Source organism: Numida meleagris, chromosome 7 (assembly GCF_002078875.1).
Source record: "Numida meleagris isolate 19003 breed g44 Domestic line chromosome 7, NumMel1.0, whole genome shotgun sequence".
In the NCBI taxonomy this organism is placed as follows: Eukaryota; Metazoa; Chordata; class Aves; order Galliformes; family Numididae; genus Numida; species Numida meleagris.
The window spans coordinates 17,647,524-17,659,638 of record NC_034415.1 but is presented as its reverse complement, the minus strand read 5'-3'; the positions used below and the strand labels follow the sequence as shown (position 1 = coordinate 17,659,638).

The 12,115-nt window shown below is 38.6% G+C and overlaps 1 protein-coding gene across 1 annotated transcript in view; it reads left to right on the top strand.

Annotated features, from left to right (window-relative positions):
* The window catches only part of ADGRL2 (adhesion G protein-coupled receptor L2), a 383,711-nt gene that overhangs the window by 64,360 nt on the left and 307,236 nt on the right, over positions 1–12,115 (top strand). The window contains exon 2 of the mRNA XM_021404127.1: positions 8,794–8,854. The gene's annotated coding sequence lies outside the window, so the exon portion shown is untranslated. The remainder of the gene's footprint in view (positions 1–8,793; positions 8,855–12,115) is intronic.

Sequence of the window (12,115 nt, the reverse complement as noted above, 5' to 3'; positions counted from 1 at the left end):
TTGTGCTGGTGTCCAGCTTTGCTAGACTGAAGTACAGGAAAACTTGGCTGTTGATAGTCTTCTGGTATTTTCCAATCTCTCCATTTCATGTGTCTAGAAACATGGATAAGCTCTCCTGCAACTCACTGAGAGAAACATAAGAGATCAGCAGAAAAAAGCATTTAAAAAAAAAAAATCTACAGCATGCACTTCTGCTGCAGCAGCACAGGACTGCTGGTGTTGTGTTACTGTCCTGTATGTATGGGTGGATGACACAACATGACGATGCAGTAAATAAGTGAGGACTTTGCATCAGGCTAATCACAGTGTAGCCTGAATAAAGTGTGCAGCCTGGGATAATGGCTGAGATTGTGTCCTATTATGTTGCTGTCTAATGTCCATTTCAGACAGAAGTTTGTACTATAGACTTGGCCTCAGGTTTTACCTTTTTAATATCTCTGTCGAAAGGGTGTCAGTAGTTCATACATCTTTATATATTCTCTGCATTTTCTAGAGTAGACAAAACATTGATTTTCTAGCTGGTTTAAGATAGAAAACAAAATAACTACAAAAAAATCAGACTTCCTATCTTTCTTTGGAAGTGAACAAACTGTGTCAACAGCAAAGAAGAGAAGCCTTTTTTTCAGGGCACATAATTGCAAAAATATTTGAATCAGCTCTTACAATTTTAGCCTTAGTGTATTGGACCAGTATTTGTCTAACAGTCTTATGGCTTACTCTGAATTTAGCAACTCCAGTGGGGCTAGTTATGGTGTGAATTATTACTCAGTGTGAGTAAGGAGATCAGAATTAATCCCAGATACAGTCAGAAGGAAAGAGGATTTTGTCTGATTTGTCTGTGATGGATCTGCACTGCTGCTAACTCCCTGGTCATTCATTCAGGTTCTTTTTAGAGACTTTTGTTAAGACTTCCAAGGAGTCCTGGGAGGGCAGTTGAGCTTTTATGGTTCTGTTTGTTTGTTTGTTTATTTTTTGCAGAAGCAAAGAGAAACAATCAAGTTGTTGTTTTCCTGGTAGTGTTAATTTATTTTCTGCTCATCCTGCAAATATTTTCTGAAATTTACTTAAAAAAGAAAATAAAAAACTGAAGTAATGAGTTGAGCTTTGAGGGAGAGCTTTCAGGTTAATCTTCAGATAAGGATTTCCCAAGTACACAACAAGATAATGATCAGACCTTACAGCAAGGAGAGTTATAGCATCTGTTTTCTAGGAGAATGTGTTTCCATCTGAGATTGTCCCTGTTCAGAAAGGATTAGTAACTTCAGCAATGCTTTTTTGTAATACACTACAAAAATGAAGCAAGCCATCTTAGGCTATGAAGTCAGTGGGCCATTTGCTGGCCTCGGTGGTGCAAAATGACTTACCGGAGCACATGAGGGCTTCCTCTGGGGAGGCATCAGGCTCCAGTAGCCCTGGCCAAGGCTTCTTCTGCAGCTGGCTGAGCCTCTGGGTTAGCACCTGGACCCAGCCTCCAGCAGGATGGGCCTTCCCAGCCCACCTCTCTCCCAGAGGAAGACCCAGTTCTGGCTACAGGAAGTTTCATCTTGACAGAAACTGTCTCTTACTTTCCCCCATTTTAGTGATTGCAGTAAGCTGCTACAGCAAACCAGGGGATCTGCATGTGTGCTGTAAGATGGCCGAAAGAATTTATGGCCTTTGCAGCCAATGATACTAAGTGTACTCAGGATCATGCCCTTAGTTAGCATCCTGCAGCAAAAAGGCCTGGAGTTTAGCAAGGAAATTCTCTCAGGGATTTATAGTATTGATGACTGTAACCAAGCCTGGCAGCCCTTGGATCTTACAGCTCTCTCTGGGCCTAATCAAAGGCCATTGACGTAAACTAAAACATTTGGCTTCAGAGAGCTGTGGATCAAACTTTGTGTCTACACTGACTGAATTTGCCCTCCCCTCAGACACAACCTCACTTTAAATTCTTTTCTTCTGACAGGCTTGTAGCCTCATTCCTCTCTCTTAAGCTGGGAGGGCATTTCACTGCTCTCTCTGATGCCCAGAAGTGACTTTTCACTTCTCACAATGCAATTTCACATCATACCTGATTCAGTGCAACCGCTGGCTGACACTGAAAGTTCCATCCCTGTTTACCTACGTCAAGTTCAGACACCATATGATTTTGGCAGGGTAATTATACATAAAATTAACTCAATCCAACATATTCTGTCCTTCCTCTCAAAAAGGAGCCACTCCTTGCAGCAGTTTTCCATGTTTGCTGCAGATTCAGTGGATGTGATTCTGTGTCACAAAAGTCTCCAGCTCACCCAGGGGCATTATATAGAAGCAAAGGTAATCTGGATTAAGGTAGAGAACCCAGACAGAGAAAACATTAACAATTTTCATATCATTTTCATTTGAATTCTTATTACTAGCATACAGGGCCTGGTCCTGAAGTATTAATCGGATACTGATCCAGAGATAACGGTTATAATGGATATTACAAGTGTGAATATTATACTTAATACATATTATTATACTTACTATGATTCCTCTCTTTGTTTTCATTTTCTTTCAGCCCAGTTACCTGTCAGTCAACCTTTACCATCTTTTTGAATGGATCTTGTTCTTAATTTTCAGCCAAGTATTCCTGGGCCAATGCAGATATAATGTCACAGCAAAGAGGGATGTGTCTCTCCACTTTTTTTCCTCTCTCTCCTCAGTCCATGGTGTTTCCTTTCAAGTCCAGCGGTTGTCTTTGTTAGCACAATGACTTTTACCACATTCTCTTATCCAGACATTGATGCATATTTTTTTCTTCACTTCAGATAAATTCATTTTAATATCAACTAATTTAAATGGTTATCTACTTGCTTACTACTTTCATTTCAAATTATACCCTTGAACCATTTTATATTTTGAAAATTAAAACTCCTGGAAGGACCATAATATCTATTATTAACTTCTAACTTCCAGCACTTGCAACATTCCTTCATGCCACTTCACCATAATGGTGAAGTAATTTCCTTTATACATCTCACAAGCATCCTTACTGAAAATTTTCAAAAATTCTGCTTTCTCTCAGTGAAATATTTTACACTTACTGGATAGTTTACAGCTGATCACATTTGATCTATGTCAGAACAAAATAAGCAACCACTAGAAACCTCAATCCTGTAGGTACTGTCACTGTGCAAAGAGTTGCTAGTGCCTTTGTGAAAGAATTCACAGGTGATGAGAAAGAACTGCAGCTTCTACAATCACCAAGAATCAAGAAGGTCATATATTTTTCACTTTTGCCTTCTATTTCAACTCTGGCTGGGACAAGTCTTCCAACTTTCATCAGGGATGCTAGAGGTTTAGACTGTATTCTTATTCAGGTAAATGGAAAAATATATTGGCATGTTTTTCTGGTTAATTGGTTGGAAGAAGATGAAGTCCTTGCCGCTCAGTTCCTCTGGAAAATTGCTGCTATGTGAATTTTGTGCACTCGTGGCTGTAAATTGTCAAGTTGATGGTAGAAATATGTATCATGAAGTGAGAATAGGTACCAGCTCTTCATGACAGCAGCACTTTTCATCATTCTTCCTTGAGAGTTAGTTATTCCTTTGTCTTTAGAAAGTAAATCTACTATAAGAATTTTCTAGCAATATACTGTTTATAAATTGCATTGGGGGGCTTTAGCAGATCAGAGAATCTCCAGCTAGAGTATAAAGGTGGTGGAGATAGAAAAAGATTTCATTCATTATCTTTATATGGCCACTTCTGGAAATTGATATATCAAAATAATAATCCCATTGCTTCCCACTCTTAGCTATGACCTCCAAAAAGGAGAAAGTCCAGGGAAATGATAAGACTAGAAGGAACTGGATGAGAAATATATACTTGACAGAGGATTTTCTGTGTCTTCTTTCTCCTCCATTGCAACGCTTAGCAGCTCTGCCCATAAGGAAAGAATTACAGGGGTAGCTTTTTACAGAAGTGGAAGTCCCCCAGAGACAGAATTTTGTTTGTATCATCCCTGAATTAAACTATGTGTAACTGGCTTCAGACATAAGTACAATGGGTTCAGCAGCACTTTCACCGTTTGGCTGCAGTCTGGGATTAGAAGCTTTCCCTCTATTGACCTTGTGTCCCTGGCTATCTGCTGTCAAGTCCCTAGCCTTTCTCCCTTCCCTTTTCCCTCTTCATGTCTTTCCTTCTCAGAAACTGAGATGTACATAAGTGAATCTGTGCTGTTGGAGAGAAAAAAAAAAAAAGGTGGAGGAAGCCTGTGCTTTTCAGAAGGAAAATGTTTGTGGAAGGAAGTAGAGGAAAGTACTGCATGTTTCAAAGGGGGGTGAGAAAGATCTGCTATTAAGAAGATGACAATAGGGGACGCATCTCTCTGTATAGTCTCTGAAGTCCCCACATTTGCCTAGGGCTCCTTTACCTACTCTGGTGCAGTTAGGCTATGTGCACACGCTGATCTTTCAAGAAAGCAGCACCTTGGAAATTCCGGTGGTCCTGCTATGCCAACAACAACTGGCTGAGTTTTGTCTATATCACTGAAGAAATGCTTGATCTGAGGGCTCCTACATCATGTGCAGAATAAGCTAATACAGATCTCATCAAATCCCACACACCTCTATCCCAGTATAGGAACTTTTACATCTTATAGACCTGGACTGGGAAAGTTATAACCTAGTTTCAGCTTTATATTCTGCCAAATACAGCACAAAATCTCTGGTTGGAATAAAGCATATCCAATAGGCTACACTGAGTCTCATAACAGCTACTTTAACACTATTTTGTTTTTGCAAATCTTTGAAGGGCTTTTTATGAGTACAAAGCAAGGCAAGAAATTTCAAAACCACAGTGTTGCTGCAGAGAGGATTTTCTATCTTCCCATCAGTTCTAATTACATGGTTTCTCAAAACAGGTGCTTTCCTTCTCCGAACCCTTATTAGTTGTGAAAGACCTGAAAAATAAATGTACCAAGCAGCTGCTTCTGTTGTTGAAAACTTGCATATTCGTTTTCAGTAATTTCCACTTGATTCTGTATATGCTCTGCTGGAAAAAAAAAAGGAAGGGCAGTATCTTGCATGCTAAAATCTTTTCTATATCCCCTTATTTACATTGATATGAAATTAGTATGAAACACTTGTCTTTGTCAGAAACAATTTAAGCTAGATTTGAAAGTTGAAAGATTTTTAACATTTTTATTGGAAAGAATTCTTAGGTCTCAATTTGGAAGTGCGAATTTCACTCAAATGCAGCTGAACACACATTATGAGCTTTCCCAGGATATTTTGCTCTTCTTACCTGCTTCTGCTGGGTCTTTTGAATCCAAGTATCACATTCATAGCTTCTAAAAATCCTTCCTTTGAACCTTTTCTCTAGTTTCTTTTTTCTTTTAATATACCATTTTTTAAAATTCTATCAGTGTGTAGGACCAGTGAACAAAAAGCCCTATCAATTCACATTTGCAATTTGATTGTGAGATGGTTGTTCTCAAAGCTGCTCTGAACTTTTTCCCTTCAGCTATGGAAAGCTATGGAAAAAATGACTACTGGATTACTGTTCTCTTATCCAAAATGAAATATTCCTAAATAAATACTGCCTCATGTTCAGAACGCTGCATTTTATCATCTTGAGAGACAGGCACCCAGTCTGTCTTCCAGCTTCTATTCTAAAAAGATGAGCTTTACAACTTAGTCACGGGGCTGGACTTCCTATTGTCCTAAACCCTAAACAGTCATTTAAGTGAGTCCAGTATGGATACAAAGTGCTACACCGTATCAGAATGGTTGTTCCGTATTGGTCTGAATATAAGGTGAGTTTATGAAAGACTGAAGTGGGGGATGGTGGTGGAAACATTCTGCTTCTTGTGTACCTAGATTGAAACCATCTCATCTACTCTATACTTCCTCCATCACACTCAGCAGTGCCTAAGTTAGCAGGAGGAGGTAGGACAGTAAAAGTGCATCTTGCATTCAAAAGGTTGCTGAAAATTCTTTACTGGGGATCAAGCTGCCTGGCAGTCCATCAGCAAGGCAGGTAGGCTGTGGGATTCCGGTGGGGCAGATCGCCTTTGGGGAGGGTGGCAGGGAAGCGATGACTAACATTTACTTTCTGTAATAGAAACAATCATTTAATTTCACTGCTTTTCTGTCATTTCCAACATGAGTATTTCCAATGCTAAGGGGGTAGGCGGTACATGGTAGGGTGCAGCTTTTAAGTGGAAATGTGGCCCCTAGTTTCTAGATCTATAAACACAAGAAATCATTTAGTTCTATTTCTTAAAGTCTTGTTCACAAAGGATTTTCAAAGAGGGCAGTGATATGTCTACAGCAGAATAAAGCAAGCATAATCTTTAGCAAACTGTAAAGGTGTTATGTTTAAGCTGCAGATGTATATATCTCAATCATGCTGCTTTTCAGTGAAACTAAGTAAATTATCTTCTACTCCATGTTGAATAAAGATTGCTGTACCTTTCCTTTGTTTTTAAATCTTTCCTAAAACTGTAATATCACATGCTAAAATAAGTTATACATACTCTTTTTTTTTCTTATGGATTTAAATTAAAAAAAGATTCAAGAAACAGTTCTCTATGGGCCTGTAAGTTTAATGCTGACGTTACTCTTCTATGTGGTTCATTCGAGATAAAAATGCATAAAAAAGCTTTTGTTCTGTGTTGCAGATACTGCAAAAACATAATTTTAAGCTACAATCTCGAATCCATGGGAAAGTAACATTCTAATATGATATTGTTTTAATCATTTAGAATTTAACTATTACAGAACAAAGTATTAAGGAAAACTCTTGAACCCCAACCTTATTTTGTCCATTTTGAAAAAAAAGGTTTCTAAATAAGTGACCATTGCCAACCTGAGCCAGAGGGCAGCATTCACCACCTTATGGTACACTGCAACTGATGCTACTGTTTAACTCCTCTTTCTCTGTATGATACCAATAAATGTATTGCAAAATGAATTGCCTCATATGGCCTAATGCAGAATCGTTAAGTGTATAAATGACATTGCCATTAGTATTCAGTTATAAATACATTTGAATTTTAAACTGAACATATGCTACTTCTCTGCTTGAAACCAGCAACTTTTGCTTCCAAAAATCATGCTGCAGATCCAGGCAAGCAATAATAATAATGCTTAGCATCAAGAACGTCAAAGCTCAGAAAAGAGACGGTATTGATATGTCAATTTGATCCATTAGATACACATTTAATAAGCTTCTTTCTTCAGTCCACACAGTGATCAAAACTGATACAAAAATAAACTCCTGTGTCTTAGCTGTGAGCTTGATTTAGTTTCTTATTTAGTACCCTGGATATTAATTCCAAAATAGGATTTTTTTCATACGTTTGTCTTTTTCCTGCAGAGCTGTTATTCTCTTTTTCCCTCCTTTGATTATATTAAAGATCATCTGTCTCAGATTAGAATCAAATTCTTGTAGCTAAGTTAGGCTGGAGAATTCCTTGAGTACTCAGTTATTAGTAACTCCACTTTTGTGGTCCCCTCCCCCCACATCCCTGTCTTAATCCTTTCTTCTAATAAAATATTTTTCATCAGATCAGAAATGTAGGAAAGAATTGAAAGCATTTCTTGGTTCCCAGACACATTCAAAGAACCTTATTATTTATTAATTGTTATTATTATTTAAGATAGAACCACAGATAAGATAGGCACATTTAAAAATAATAAAAATGAGTAATGAAACCTTTGTCTGCTTCATTTGGCAAAGAATAAGTCTGACGCTGTTATCAAATACAAGGCATGAGTAGAAAAGAGAGAGAGAGGGAGGTGAATGTAATGCTTATGTAGGGATGGGGATGCTGTGGAACAGTGGGTTTAGCCACAAAGTCAAATCCTGGAGAAACTACACTGACTCCAGGGGAAATTTGCTTATCTGCATTACCTGGTAGAGTCTAGCACTTGCTGTGCTGATTTTGAGAGAACACCTTCAGGTTTGAAAGAAGGTTTCTGAAAGGAAAATGTGACCAGAAGTTCACAAATTATGATGAAGAGAGAGGTTTCACCATGTTTTGTGTGTTCCCCCCCCCCCCCACGGTAACTGGCTAAGATTACTTTGAACCCATTTGCAGCTCACTGTTGACCACCACTTTGAAATTTAAGTGAAACCAAACGTATTTCAGGAAGTTTTTTTTCAAACTCAGATATAAAACAATGGAGTCCCATGGGAAGCTGAGCCTGCTCCCTTTAAAGGAGCACGTGCCACTTCAAGAAATAAAGCATGAAAGGAAGCAATGGTGTGCAAATCAAAATAAACCCTTTGTCTTTCTCACTGAGTGTGTGCTTGGGGAAGAACAGACCATAGAGGAAGAATTCTGATGTTTCTTTCTTCAATCTTTAAAGACAACTACTTTCCCTCTAGATGAGAAAGAAATTCAGTTTTAATGATGGTGACTGTAGCCTTCCACTGAATGACCTTAATTTTCATGATCAATATAGGCAGGTGGCAACAATGCTTCCTTCAAGTAACTAATTGCTCAGGATTAAGAATTGATTGCTTTGTTTTATTAACTCTCTTTACTGCTGCATGGGATTCTTCCTCACCTCCTCTCAGCTAACAGAATGAGTTCCTCGATTGGTCAGCTGCTTTTTCCTTCCTCCTTTCCATGCTTTCTGCAGCTCCCTTTCTCAGGGTTCACTGACCAAGGAAATGGTCCCCCGCATCCTTCCCTTTGCCCAGTGAACTTAAATTGATTTCTGGTTAGCAATGTGATTGAGTTTATTTGGTGGTTTTTGTTTGGTTTTTAATGCTTGTGTTTTCAATCCACTGTTACCTTGCACTCACTTGGTTTTGGTTTTGTTCATCCTGCAGGTGACTGCACTCTACAGATATAACTTCACCTGAAGTTGTGAGCAATAAGACCTAACCTTAGGTAAGAGAACCCAAAAAGAATCGGAGATTCTAGTGTGGGAGTGTTAATTTGGACTTACTGTTTTCTTTTATTCTTTTCTGGAGCATTTTTGATCAAGTTGAGATGAAGTTAGGACCCTCTAAACTCTACATGTATGTTTATCCACTAGATTAAATTGAATTATCTCTATTTTTAGCAATTTTCACCTCTGGTAATCAGTGCAATGCCTACTGTTAGCCCTTCGAGCCTGCAAGCTAGCTCAGGACCCAGGCTCAGATCCCAACACCGCAGCATGACATGCTGCCACTTAAGCACTTAATTATATGTATGGCGACAAGGACCCACATTGTGCCCTTTACAAAAGTTTCAAGGAAACATGAAGTCCCACTGCCTTGCCTGCCAATGGAACTTTGCCAGGGGATGGGAAGCATGAGGCAAGTGAGAGGTGGTGTCTCCTAGCGCTGCTTGTGAACTAAGGGTAACAATTAAAGAAACACACTGCTTTTGAGAGATAGGTCAGTAAGTTTGGTGTCAAGGAGCTGAAAAGAGTGCCACATGAGGCTGAAAAGCTTTGCAGAGGTTCCTAATGAACCCTTTTCTGTGCTCCCCAACCTGCTTGGATGATTGTACTTAGCTGGGTACTGTGCTATGTTTTGCAAGTGCTTATCTTCCCTCTGGCATCTGTTTATTCTGTACTCAACTCCCAGACGGCATGGATGCAACTGAGTATCAATGAAGCTATTGGGATTTTTCAGTGTGATTGAAATAATCTCTCCTGGAGTTTTACCAGTGGTCTAATTTAAGTACTTTGTTTTAAATACTGGTTTAATGGGAAATGCAAACAAATACAATCATGAAATTGAGCCGTATACGTAAATAGATACTGTACTCATTTTATGCGTTCTGTGATGTCTGTACCCAAATGCAGTTTCTTAGTAATGATGAACAGTCTCTGAGTCACTGGGCAGGGACAACTGGTCAGAGAGCGAGTTTAGCTGCAGATGCAGGCCTTGAATTTTTTCTGAAAAAAAAATTTGTTTAGTATTCACTTTAGACTGTGTATTAATAGCATTTATGATATTTTTGGGTTTTCTTGTGTTAATAGAAGAAAATGTGTCTTTACATAAGTTTATGTTGAAGTTCAAAGTATGCATATTAATTGTGTGCCAAGAAGGTAAATGTTATAGCTGAAAATGAATTTCTAAAATTTTCAGTGTGGTTGAAAATTGGTATTCTATATAAACATTGCTTAGGAAGTTGAGGCATCATGATTTGTACTTTTGTGCCTCTGGTGAAAATTTCTAGGGGAATAACAGCAACATGTCTGATGGAATATCTGTTGTGAAGTCATACCACAAACTATGTAAGGCATAACAGACAAGTGTCAATTTAAAAGAGAATGGTGAGTAATCACTTAGTTTAGTCCTTTGCAAGATTTTATGGATATGCAATGAAGATTCATCTTTTTGATACAAGTATGTGTCTTCAGGAAAATGTGTCTCTTATGTGCTTAGAGAGATTTGCTTTGTAATGCATGAAAGCTAGATGAAATTTGTTGAAATATTTGTTTATAAATTCTTATGGTTATTGCAGAGATTCTACCTAATTCTTCTAAAAGGAATAATTATGACAAAGATTTTACACAGATGACGGTGATCTAAAGGACACATAATGTAGACTCCAACTGTGTTTGTAATAGTTCAGTTCTGTACATGAAATATGTTCTCAGCTTAGGAAAAGAATGAGAATATGAAATATGTTGTGTCTCAGTGATTCTTCAGATTTTCATTCTATTGTTCAGAGTGGAAGAAAGTCTTCATCCACTAGCTCTTTTTTTTTGTTTTTTCAAATTCCCAGACTCAGTACTTTGCATGATACGTGGGGAGGCTGTATGCAACTATATCTTGCTAGTGAAATAAAATATTATAATCCCATTGCATTGTCAGTGAGGTAAAGCGCGTGATAATGTATTGTGTTAGTTGATCAGTGCAGGGTGGCCTAGTACAATGAATTCCCTTCTGGTTTTGGCTCATATTCTGATTCCTGAGAGACACAACAAAGAAAAACAATAATAGCAGTAGTCTTTTTCTTTTGTCTTAACATGAATTTTGTAATAGCGGAGTTGCTTGAGGGAAAGGATAGTAGTTCTGTGTACAATCTGAGCAGCAGTGGCATCACACACTGTAGCCTAACTCTGTATTGAAATGTTGGACTTGTGTGGTGATAATTGTGAAGGTAGTAAAAACACATTTGATAGGCAGTCACCTCTAATTTAGTTATAATTGTTACCATACTTTAATATCTCCATTCCTAACTCAAGTCTACTCTGGGTAGACATAAATATTAAAACTTATGGTAGTTTAGCTCTTGGAATGTGCCATTCTGGACAATTCCTGTCAATTATTGCAAATATTTCCATAAAAGGGCAAAGGGTTCTGGAACAACATTTTTTCTTCTGTCCAAGGAGAACAGCCAAACCACCATAAGACTGAATATTTTCTCAGAAATAAGTCATAGGCTTTTTTCTGCACTTCCTATATTTGATAAGAGTGCAGTTGTCTCCTCTCTTGGCTCAGATAATCAGAAAGCAAACCCAGAGCATCACATTCACGTTATCCTGCTCTGTATGGAAATACTTCCCTGCTACCAGTTAGGGGTTTAGCCCCAGCCATAGTGGTTAATTTTTGATGGAACCCCTTGCTAACACATTCTCAGCACATAGCTAATAATAAGGAATTAAGCAAGATGATACGGTCTCTTCTCAGTGTCCTCTTTTTCCTTGAAGGTGCCATGAAAGAAAAAATGTGAATTTCGTAGGTAAGAAATGCATTCCTCCGGCTCTTTCTTGCACCCCTGAGGCAGAGGACTGAACAAATCATTGTGCAAAACCTTTCTGAGCCATACTCAGGAGGGCACAAGTACCCACACTACAATCTTAGTCTAGGGCTCAGCATCTTTACTAGCAATTCAGATTCAATACCCTAAAGTTTGTGGTGATTACAAAGGATGGGATCTCTTGGAGAACTTGCCTTGAACATCATAGTGGTGTCCTTCGGTGTTCACAATACCAGCTGCTCCCCCATCAATACTCCACCCTCCCCCCCCACCCACCTTGAGGAAGCAGTGTAGCAGGCCTGCTTCTGGGAAGGGCTTTAAAGATCAGTCTCACCGCAGTTCTTAGGAGGCGGGGGGATCCTGTGCCCTTCTGAGGCCACTGAGTAGCAGCAAAACTATATTCCTGAGTCTATTATAGATGCAAATTGTGCAGATGAAGGAGAGAAA